The sequence below is a fragment of the Rutidosis leptorrhynchoides genome, chromosome 3 (assembly GCF_046630445.1).
Source record: "Rutidosis leptorrhynchoides isolate AG116_Rl617_1_P2 chromosome 3, CSIRO_AGI_Rlap_v1, whole genome shotgun sequence".
In the NCBI taxonomy this organism is placed as follows: domain Eukaryota; kingdom Viridiplantae; phylum Streptophyta; class Magnoliopsida; order Asterales; family Asteraceae; genus Rutidosis; species Rutidosis leptorrhynchoides.
This window is the reverse complement of record NC_092335.1, coordinates 685,295,221-685,305,239: the sequence shown is the minus strand read 5'-3', so window position 1 is coordinate 685,305,239 and position 10,019 is coordinate 685,295,221.

Here is a 10,019-nt window from a genome sequence, read left to right as displayed (position 1 = left end):
ACAATGAACTACATATGTAAAAACAAGACTACTAACTTAATGATTTTGAAACGAGACATATATGTAACGTTTATCGTTGTAACGACATTTAATGTATATATATCATATTAAGAGATATTCGTACATCATAATATCATGATAATATAATAATTTAAAATCTCTTTTGATATTATAAACATTGGGTTAACAACATTTAACAAGATCGTTAACCTAAAGGTTTCAAAACAACACTTACATGTAACGACTAACGATGACTTAACGACTCAGTTAAAATGTATATACATGTAGTGTTTTAATATGTATTTATACACTTTTGAAAGACTTCAATACACTTATCAAAATACTTCTACTTAACAAAAATGCTTACAATTACATTCTCGTTCAGTTTCATCAACAATTCTACTCGTATGCACCCGTATTCGTACTCGTACAATACACAGCTTTTAGATGTATGTACTATTGGTATATACACTCCAATGATCAGCTCTTAGCAGCACATGTGAGTCACCTAACACATGTGGGAACCATCATTTGGCAACTAGCATGAAATATCTCATAAGATTACAAAAATATGAGTAATCATTCATGACTTATTTACATGAAAACAAAATTACATATCCTTTATATCTAATCCATACACCAACGACCAAAAACACCTACAAACACTTTCATTCTTCAATTTTCTTCATCTAATTGATCTCTCTCAAGTTCTATCTTCAAGTTCTAAGTGTTCTTCATAAATTCTACAAGTTCTAGTTACATAAAATCAAGAATACTTTCAAGTTTGCTAGCTCACTTCCAATCTTGTAAGGTGATCATCCAACCTCAAGAAATCTTTGTTTCTTACAGTAGGTTATCATTCTAATACAAGGTAATAATCATATTCAAACTTTGGTTCAATTTCTATAACTATAACAATCTTATTTCAAGTGATGATCTTACTTGAACTTGTTTTCGTGTCATGATTTTGCTTCAAGAACTTTGAGCCATCCAAGGATCCATTGAAGCTAAATCCATTTTTCTCTTTTCTAGTAGGTTCATCCAAGGAACTTAAGGTAGTAATGATGTTCATAACATCATTCGATTCATACATATAAAGCTATCTTATTCGAAGGTTTAAACTTGTAATCACTAGAACATAGTTTAGTTAATTCTAAACTTGTTCACAAACAAAAGTTAATCCTTCTAACTTGACTTTTAAAATCAACTAAACACATGTTCTATATCTATATAATATGCTAACTTAATGATTTAAAACCTGGAAACACGAAAAACACCGTAAAACCGGATTTACGCCGTCGTAGTAACACCGCGGGCTGTTTTGGGTTAGTTAATTAAAAACTATGATAAACTTTGATTTAAAAGTTGTTATTCTGAGAAAATGATTTTTATTATGAACATGAAACTATATCCAAAAATTATGGTTAAACTCAAAGTGGAAGTATGTTTTCTAAAATGGTCATCTAGACGTCGTTCTTTCGACTGAAATGACTACCTTTACAAAAACGACTTGTAACTTATTTTTCCGACTATAAACCTATACTTTTTCTGTTTAGATTCATAAAATAGAGTTCAATATGAAACCATAGCAATTTGATTCACTCACAACGGATTTAAAATGAAGAAGTTATGGGTAAAACAAGATTGGATAATTTTTCTCATTTTAGCTACGTGAAAATTGGTAACAAATCTATTCCAACCTTAACTTAATCAACTTGTATTGTATATTATGTAATCTTGAGATACCATAGACACGTATACAATGTTTCGACCTATCATGTCGACACATCTATATATATTTCGGAACAACCATAGACACTCTATATGTGAATGTTGGAGTTAGCTATACAGGGTTGAGGTTGATTCCAAAATATATATAGTTTGAGTTGTGATCAATACTGAGATACGTATACACTGGGTCGTGGATTGATTCAAGATAATATTTATCGATTTATTTCTGTACATCTAACTGTGGACAACTAGTTGTAAGTTACTAACGAGGACAGCTGACTTAATAAACTTAAAACATCAAAATATATTAAAAGTGTTGTAAATATATTTTGAACATACTTTGTTATATATGTATATATTGTTATAGGTTCGTGAATCAACCAGTGGCCAAGTCTTACTTCCCGACGAAGTAAAAATTTGTGAAAGTGAGTTATAGTCCCACTTTTAAAATCTAATATTTTTGGGATGAGAATACATGCAGGTTTTATAAATGATTTACAAAATAGACACAAGTACGTGAAACTACATTCTATGGTTGAATTATCGAAATCGAATATGCCCCTTTTTATTAAGTCTGGTAATCTAAGAATTAGGGAACAGACACCCTAATTGACGCGAATCCTAAAGATAGATCTATTGGGCCTAACAAACCCCATCCAAAGTACCGGATGCTTTAGTACTTCGAAATTTATATCATATCCGAAGGGTGTCCCGGAATGATGGGGATATTCTTATATATGCATCTTGTTATTGTCGGTTACCAGGTGTTCACCATATGAATGATTTTTATCTCTATGTATGGGATGTGTATTGAAATATGAAATCTTGTGGTCTATTGTTACGATTTGATATATATAGGTTAAACCTATAACTCACCAACATTTTTGTTGACGTTTAAAGCATGTTTATTCTCAGGTGAATATTAAGAGCTTCCGCTGTTGCATACTAAAATAAGGACAAGATTTGGAGTCCATGTTTGTATGATATTGTGTAAAAACTGCATTCAAGAAACTGATTTCGATGTAACATATTTGTATTGTAAACCATTATGTAATGGTCGTGTGTAAACAGGATATTTTAGATTATCATTATTTGATAATCTACGTAAAGCTTTTTAAACCTTTATTTATGAAATAAAGGTTATGGTTTTTTTTTAAAAATGAATGCAGTCTTTGAAAAACGTCTCATATAGAGGTCAAAACCTCGCAACGAAATCAATTAATATGGAACGTTTTTAATCAATAAGAACGGGACATTTCAAATGCAGTCTTTGAAAAACGTCTCATATAGAGGTCAAAACCTCGCAACGAAATCAATTAATATGGAACGTTTATAATCAATATGAACGGGACATTTCATTAATGGGTCATAAATCCATTAAAATTGAGCTAACTAAATGGTCCATTAGCTAGAGTAGGGTGGACCTAAGTCCATTAAGGTAAAAAGTCCAATAAGACTAACTAGTGTGCATTAGTAAATTACTAAGCGTAATTAAGCAACCAATAAGTCAAGTAATTGTCATTAGAAAATAACAATTAGTATTACGTAGTCATAATATTCCAATTATGACAAAAGTTAAATGTGTACAAAGTACGTAGCTCGTTCAAAACGACAAGTGACACTAACGGTCGTAAAAGCATTCGAGGATCAAGTTAAGTGATTAAACACTTAATAGCACGTTTTAAAACATTAACTAAAGTAATTATCATGAAGTAATATCCCAGAGCATAAACTAGCTCAGTACGCACATATACGCAGATTCGTGAAAGTATAGAGCACAAAAATATAAGTCAAAAAAGTCGGGTCGTTACATATAACCTTAACCAATTCTAGTACGTTGATTAGTGGATGAAGTATAGAAGTCGGGGTTTATCAACCATTGTGTCATTCGATTGAAGCTTTCTTAAGTCTTTTCGATATTTAATTAAAGCTTTGAATTTTGAATTTGAATGTCTGAGAGTATCCTATTAGTTGACCATTCCTTGTTTCGAAAAACTTTTGCGTTCCTATTCTTCCAAATCATGTAGCCACAAATCCACTTAGTTGCTTGCCATATTGTGTTTCCTAACTCTGTGCTTGTTATATTATGATTTGCCTCATTTATATTTGTGAGAGATTGATTTTGGCGGTTCCACCATTTTAACAGTAAAGTCCAAATAGTTGCTGATTTTGGACATTCGATCATGATATGGCCAATCATCACCACGGTATTATTATAAAGTGGGCTTAAAGTCGAGTGAAGGTCGCTTCCGCGTTTGTCTGATTCCAATCTTGTTGGGGTTCTTCTCATTAATGTTCTCCAAATGAATTCGATCTTTTGGGGTAGGGATTTGTTTATTATCGTAACCATGTTTGTATTATTTTCCTCGAGTCTTTTGTCATCAATCATCAACGTTAAAGCTTTAGAGGTTAATACTCTGCTTTTGTGAAGTAACCATCTCCATGAATCGCACCTGTTAGACAATGGAGAAGAAGAGATAAGTCGATTGAGTTCATCGAGTTCGCTAAGGGCTTGATCTCTAGGAGGTCTAGTCCATTGCCAAGAACCCGTATTCTGGTTTGATGATGCGATTATTCTTTATTCTTTCTGAGACGAGTGCATATTTGCAAGACTCGAGAACAAACAGACGTCCAAAACTGTGTTGAAGAGTATTTTCTCCGATCCATACGTCTTTCTAGAATGTTATCGTGATGTTATTCCCAACATTTTTAATGAACGATTTCGTAAGTCCAAAACTTGGTAACATTCATTTTATGCGCAATATTTAAACCAGCAAGCATCGCTTCATATTCAGCTTCGTTATTTGTTACATCGAAATTAAAATGTAGCGCATACGTGTGTTCTTCGCCACTTGGGCTTGATAGCACCAAACCCGCACCAGCACCATCTGCACATGAGGCTCCATCAGTAAACAAATCCCAAGTTTCGCCCTGCACTGGCTTTAACTCAGTTCTCTCATTGATTACCTCCAACTCACCAGACATTTCCGCAAGGTAATCCGCCAAAACTTGGCCTTTTATAGCATTACGCGGAAAGTAAGAGATTTCATAAGCACCCAACTCTACTGTCCATAATGCAAGACTACCAGATATTTCTGGTTTTGTTAAAACTTGCTTGACTGGCATATTAGTTAGCACATGTTCCGGATGTTCTTGAAAATATCTTCTTAACCTTCGCGATGTTAATATAAGCGCGTAAACAAATTTTTCAATGGGCGCATAGTTTATTTCACTTCCCGCAAGAGCTTTACTGACAAAATACACTGGTTTTTGTATCTTATCCCTTTTCGCAACTAAAACTGAACCAAAAGCTTCATTTGCCACCGATATATAAAGATAAAGAATTTCGCCTTTAATTGGGGCTGTTAGCGTAGGTAAAGTTTTTAATAACTTCTTCATTTCTTGAAACGCAGTTTCAGCTTCACTTGTCCATACGAAACTCTTTTGTTTTAAACAACCTTTCAAGGTCTTGAAAAATGGTAATTGCCTTTCAGAGGCTTTGGACAAAAAACGCGTTAACGCGGCTAATTTACCCGTCAAACTTTGCACTTCTTTAACCGTTTTAGGCGCAGTCATATTTTCAATGGCCGCGATCTTTTTTGGGTTAGCTTGAATACCCTGCTCAGTAACTAGATACCCCAAGATTTTTCCTTCGGTTTCGCTAAAGCTACATTTTGACAGATTAAGTTTCATATTTATTCTGCGCAATGTATCAAATGTTTCCCGCATATCATCCAAAATACGCGCTTGCGTTGCGCTTTTAATTACTAAATCATCCACATAAGCCTCGAGATTACGCCCAATTTGGTTTTCAAATGCGGTATTAATTAACCTTTAATATGCTGAGCCCGCGTAAATTAACCCAAAGGGCATCATTATATAAGAAAATATGCCTTTGCCTGTATGGAAAGCGGTTTTATCTGCATCTTCCTTAGCCATGGGAATCTGATGATATCCCCTTGCCGCATCTAAAAAACATTTATATGGAAAGGTATGTAATGAATCCACTTTCAAATCAATTTCTGGAAGTGGATAATTGTCTTTTGAGCATGCTTTATTTAAGTCTTTAAAATCAATGCACATTCTCCAAGAGCCATCGGGTTTTTTCACTAACACTGAATTCGCAATCCATGATTGATATTGAACCTCGCACAAAATACCAGCTGCCACGAGCTTTGTTACCTCTTCGCATAGCCACTTAGCGTGATCTGGGGCCATACCCCTGCGCTTCTGAACCACAGGGTTTAAAGCAGGGTTGACATTGAGTTTGTGTTCTGCAATATGACGCGGGACGCCAGTCATATCATTCTCGCACCAAGCAAAAACATCCATGTACTTCGTGAGTAACTACACAATTTGCTTTTTTGTATCCACACTAATATTTGGACCAACTTTAATTTTTTGATCAAGATACTCCATATTAACCACTACCATATTATCTGCAGCAACAACGCTTTCTTGGACTGCACTTTTCACATTTACAGCCACACAAATAGGCATGATGCTCGCTGAACTGATCGTTGCAACACCCTTTCGTGTTATGAATTTAATCATGCCATGAATGGTGGATGGAACAATTTCAAACTTACTCAACGCGGATCTGCCCAACAACATGTTGTAGCGAGAAGAAGTCCGCATAACATAGAAATCTAACTGTGCTTGGCGCACTAAATTAGCATCATTTTCATCAAAAAGCTCAACATTTAGAGACAATAACCCTATAGGCAATGAAGATTCGCCCGCAAAACCAGTTAGCGAGGCTGCGGTTGGCTTTAATTTTGCCTTAATACTCTCCGGTAGTTTGACAAAACATTGTTCGTAAATAATGTCAACACTACTGCCATTATCAACGTGAACTTTCATAATTGTGATTCCAGTTTGCGCGATTTTGCACGATATTACTATCGGCATCTCAGAGAAATCCACGCTTTGCATTTTGGGAAAACTTATTGGCGCGAACTGCCAATTTTGAAACATTTTTGCCGATTTTCGCTTTCTTCCCCGTTTTTGAGCATTTGCTTGCATAGCAACAGCAATACCGCGATCAATTCCTTTATCGGGCATTACTTCAATAAACAAGCAATTTACCACAAATTATGAATATATTCACCTGTGAAGCATCAAAACAATACACGATTAGAATTAAACAGGCCAATTGATTGTTTGATAGCACAAAACAAAAAATTCCGAGTTTAATTTTGAAACGTGTCCCACGGATGACGCCAATTGATCAATCCTAAATTAAGAGGTTACTTAATTAAGGATTGAGTGCAATGATAAAGATGGAGGATGAGATGTTTGATGATTATTTTGGGCCCTGATGACCGTTTTTCATTTTTAATCTAGTGATCAACCACCCCGACCCGGTCTTGATTGTTAATTAGCATGATTCACCTTAACTCAATGAAATCTTCCTTGGGCAAAATCACAAGTGAAAACTACAAAGGTCTGGGCAAATGACAGAGAATCAACAACCTATAAATGAGAGGCCAAACTCTCTATTTATAGTCTCCAAAATATTCGCGGTATGCGGATTGTCTAATCATCCGCGCAATCTTAGCAAAAATAACCCGCAATCTTTTATTAATGCGACAACTGATCCGCTATCTTTATTTTCAGCGAATATTCCAAACCCTTTTTAATACACTTCGCGCAACTTTTACTTTTAGCCTCTAGTAAATAAAATATACATATACAATGCTATGTATATGATCAGGAAACACGTACCACCACATTTAATTTTAATACACTCCTATATACAAACCACATAATGTTGTTCTTAGGTTATGGCTTGCACGCCCGGTTGAGGTTGGTTTTGAGTTAGTTTTTCTTAGGTTCGTCTAGTCTCCTTACTCGTTTCAAGCCTCATAATGTTGTTCTTGTAATCGGTATAGGGATCCTTCATTTTTCGATGAAGGTATCTCTCTTATTTTAATAGTAATCGTTATTTTAGCCAAAAAAAAACACCAACTTTAGGACTAACCCTAGCTACTATTAGGACTTCATTACCTTCGTTTCATTCACCATTTGTTGCATTGTCATCATTTTCTATACGAGATTCGTTGTCTGATACCAGCAATAGTGAATTGAATGAACGTGATTCTGGTGATGATGATATTGAGGTTGAGATTGAGAAATTGAGTTAGAAGCGACGGAGAATTAGGTCAACAGTGGTGGTTGACGCTAGTGTTGAAAGAATTTGGGGGATTTTGACTGACTATGAACCTAGTCTTGTTGTTAGTCAAGTGCTTAATAATGTGATTTTACTACTTTTGGGCATATGAATTCAGCCTATCTAGGAAACTTTCATTTTTAATAACAATATTTTTAGCTATAATCTTGTACCCTTTTGAGTTACACATGATTACCAGTTGTTTACTGTAGTATTCAACACATGGCCGAACCTAGCTTACATGAGTGTTTTAAAAAGTTATTGTTGGGATCGTAGAGTGCACATTAGTTGTATCATTTTGAGTAAAAAGCTAAGCCCACATGATTTAGAGTGCACATTAGTTGTATCAATTTGAGTAAAAAGCTAAGCCCACATGATTTGAGCTTTATCCCGAATAGTTCGTACTTCGGGTTTTCGAATACAAATTGTTTGATTTAAATGTGCTGAGCCCACATGATTTGGGCTTTCTCCCAAACAATTTCTAGTTCGGGTTTTTGAATACATATTGCTTGATTTAAATGCGGAGCCCACATGATTTGGGCTTTGTCCGGAATTTATAGTTTCGGAAAGTCATCGTTCATTAAACGATGTGATGCCTCCACTTGAATCATAGGCCCACGTAACCACGTTACTAGACCGGCGAGAAAAGAAGTCCAAATAGCATTTAAATATTTTCCACCACTTTTACTTTCACCGATGTGGGACTAGTGATTTCTTTTATTTTTCCTTTTAACAATATGACCGTATTTTTGTAATTGAGACCTACGGAGCAAGGAAATATGAAAGTCATATATATGTTCATCATTATCACTGATTGTTGATTATGATATCATTTAAACAGATTATGCTGGTTTACTGACAGCTTATGGTTCAGCAGCTCTAGGACAACTCTTCTTCTTTCATGTTGTCCTCATCCGCAAGGTATTTTGTGTTATATACATATAATAATAATATCGTTAAATGTTACAAATCACTCTTTAACTTATAATCAAATCTGATGATTTTGTAGGGGATGTGAACCTATGGTTACATAATGGCAATGAAAGAAGAAAATCAACAAGATCTATCAGAAGATGATTCACCTGAAAAAACAAGATTCACAATTGAGAAAGAACCTTGGGTAACAAAGAAGAAAGGTTTTCGTGCAAGTATAAGTCCATGGAAGCTTATAACAATGAGCCGAGAAAAAGCTCATAACTAGCTGCTGATAAGGCAAGAGAAAGGTTCATGAGACAAAAGGTAATTGGAGAAGACGATGATACATTAAAGCCACTACCATCAGAGACAAAAAGTGGGCCATCATTATAGACAACGAACATAGATAGCAACAAAGAAGGTAGGTATTGGTGCGACTCCTCTTGTTGTAAAAGGGACGGTTTCAAGTTCCAGAAGACGGTTCTCTGTTTCTCCATCACCAAAGCAAAAGTATAAGAGTAAGTTTGATCTTAAGTTAACCGAGGTCTCTAAAGAGCTTGAGACGTATATTTCAAGGCAGGTTTTATGTTCTGTAGTCAAGAATGGTGATAGTGAGGCATCCCTGATATTCTGTCTCTGAGAAAGATATGTCTCATTTTTTTTATTTTATTATTATTATTATTATTTTTTATTTTAGTAAAAACTGGAATATAAGATTGATAACAATTTTCACGAATTTGTCAAATAGTTGTTGAAGTCTTAAAGAGGCAACTAAAAGAGAGCAGTAAATTTTTGTTAAAGAGACCACTAAAGCAACAGGTTAACTCCCATTTAGGTAAATCAAACTACTAATTCTCAAAATAAAGCAGTTATCCAACAATTTGTTGTTAAAGAGGCCACTAAAAAACAATTTACTATGACCAAAGTCATTTCTGAAATTGGATCCGAGCTCCTCAGTCGCGCCCTAGCCGAGCGGTCATCGCCTGCACACCAAGTTGTTGAGTCTGTCTGGGCAGTCATCCAATTTATAGTGTTCTTCTTTCTTCTTACCAAAACCAGAGCCTCAATCTGCATTCAAATACTTATGGCACCAATCCGATATATGTATATATAATATGACCTTAGATAATGCTTTGTGGTATACATAGTAATATAGTATCAAGCAATACTTTTTATGGTCTTCATGAACTTCCATATATTA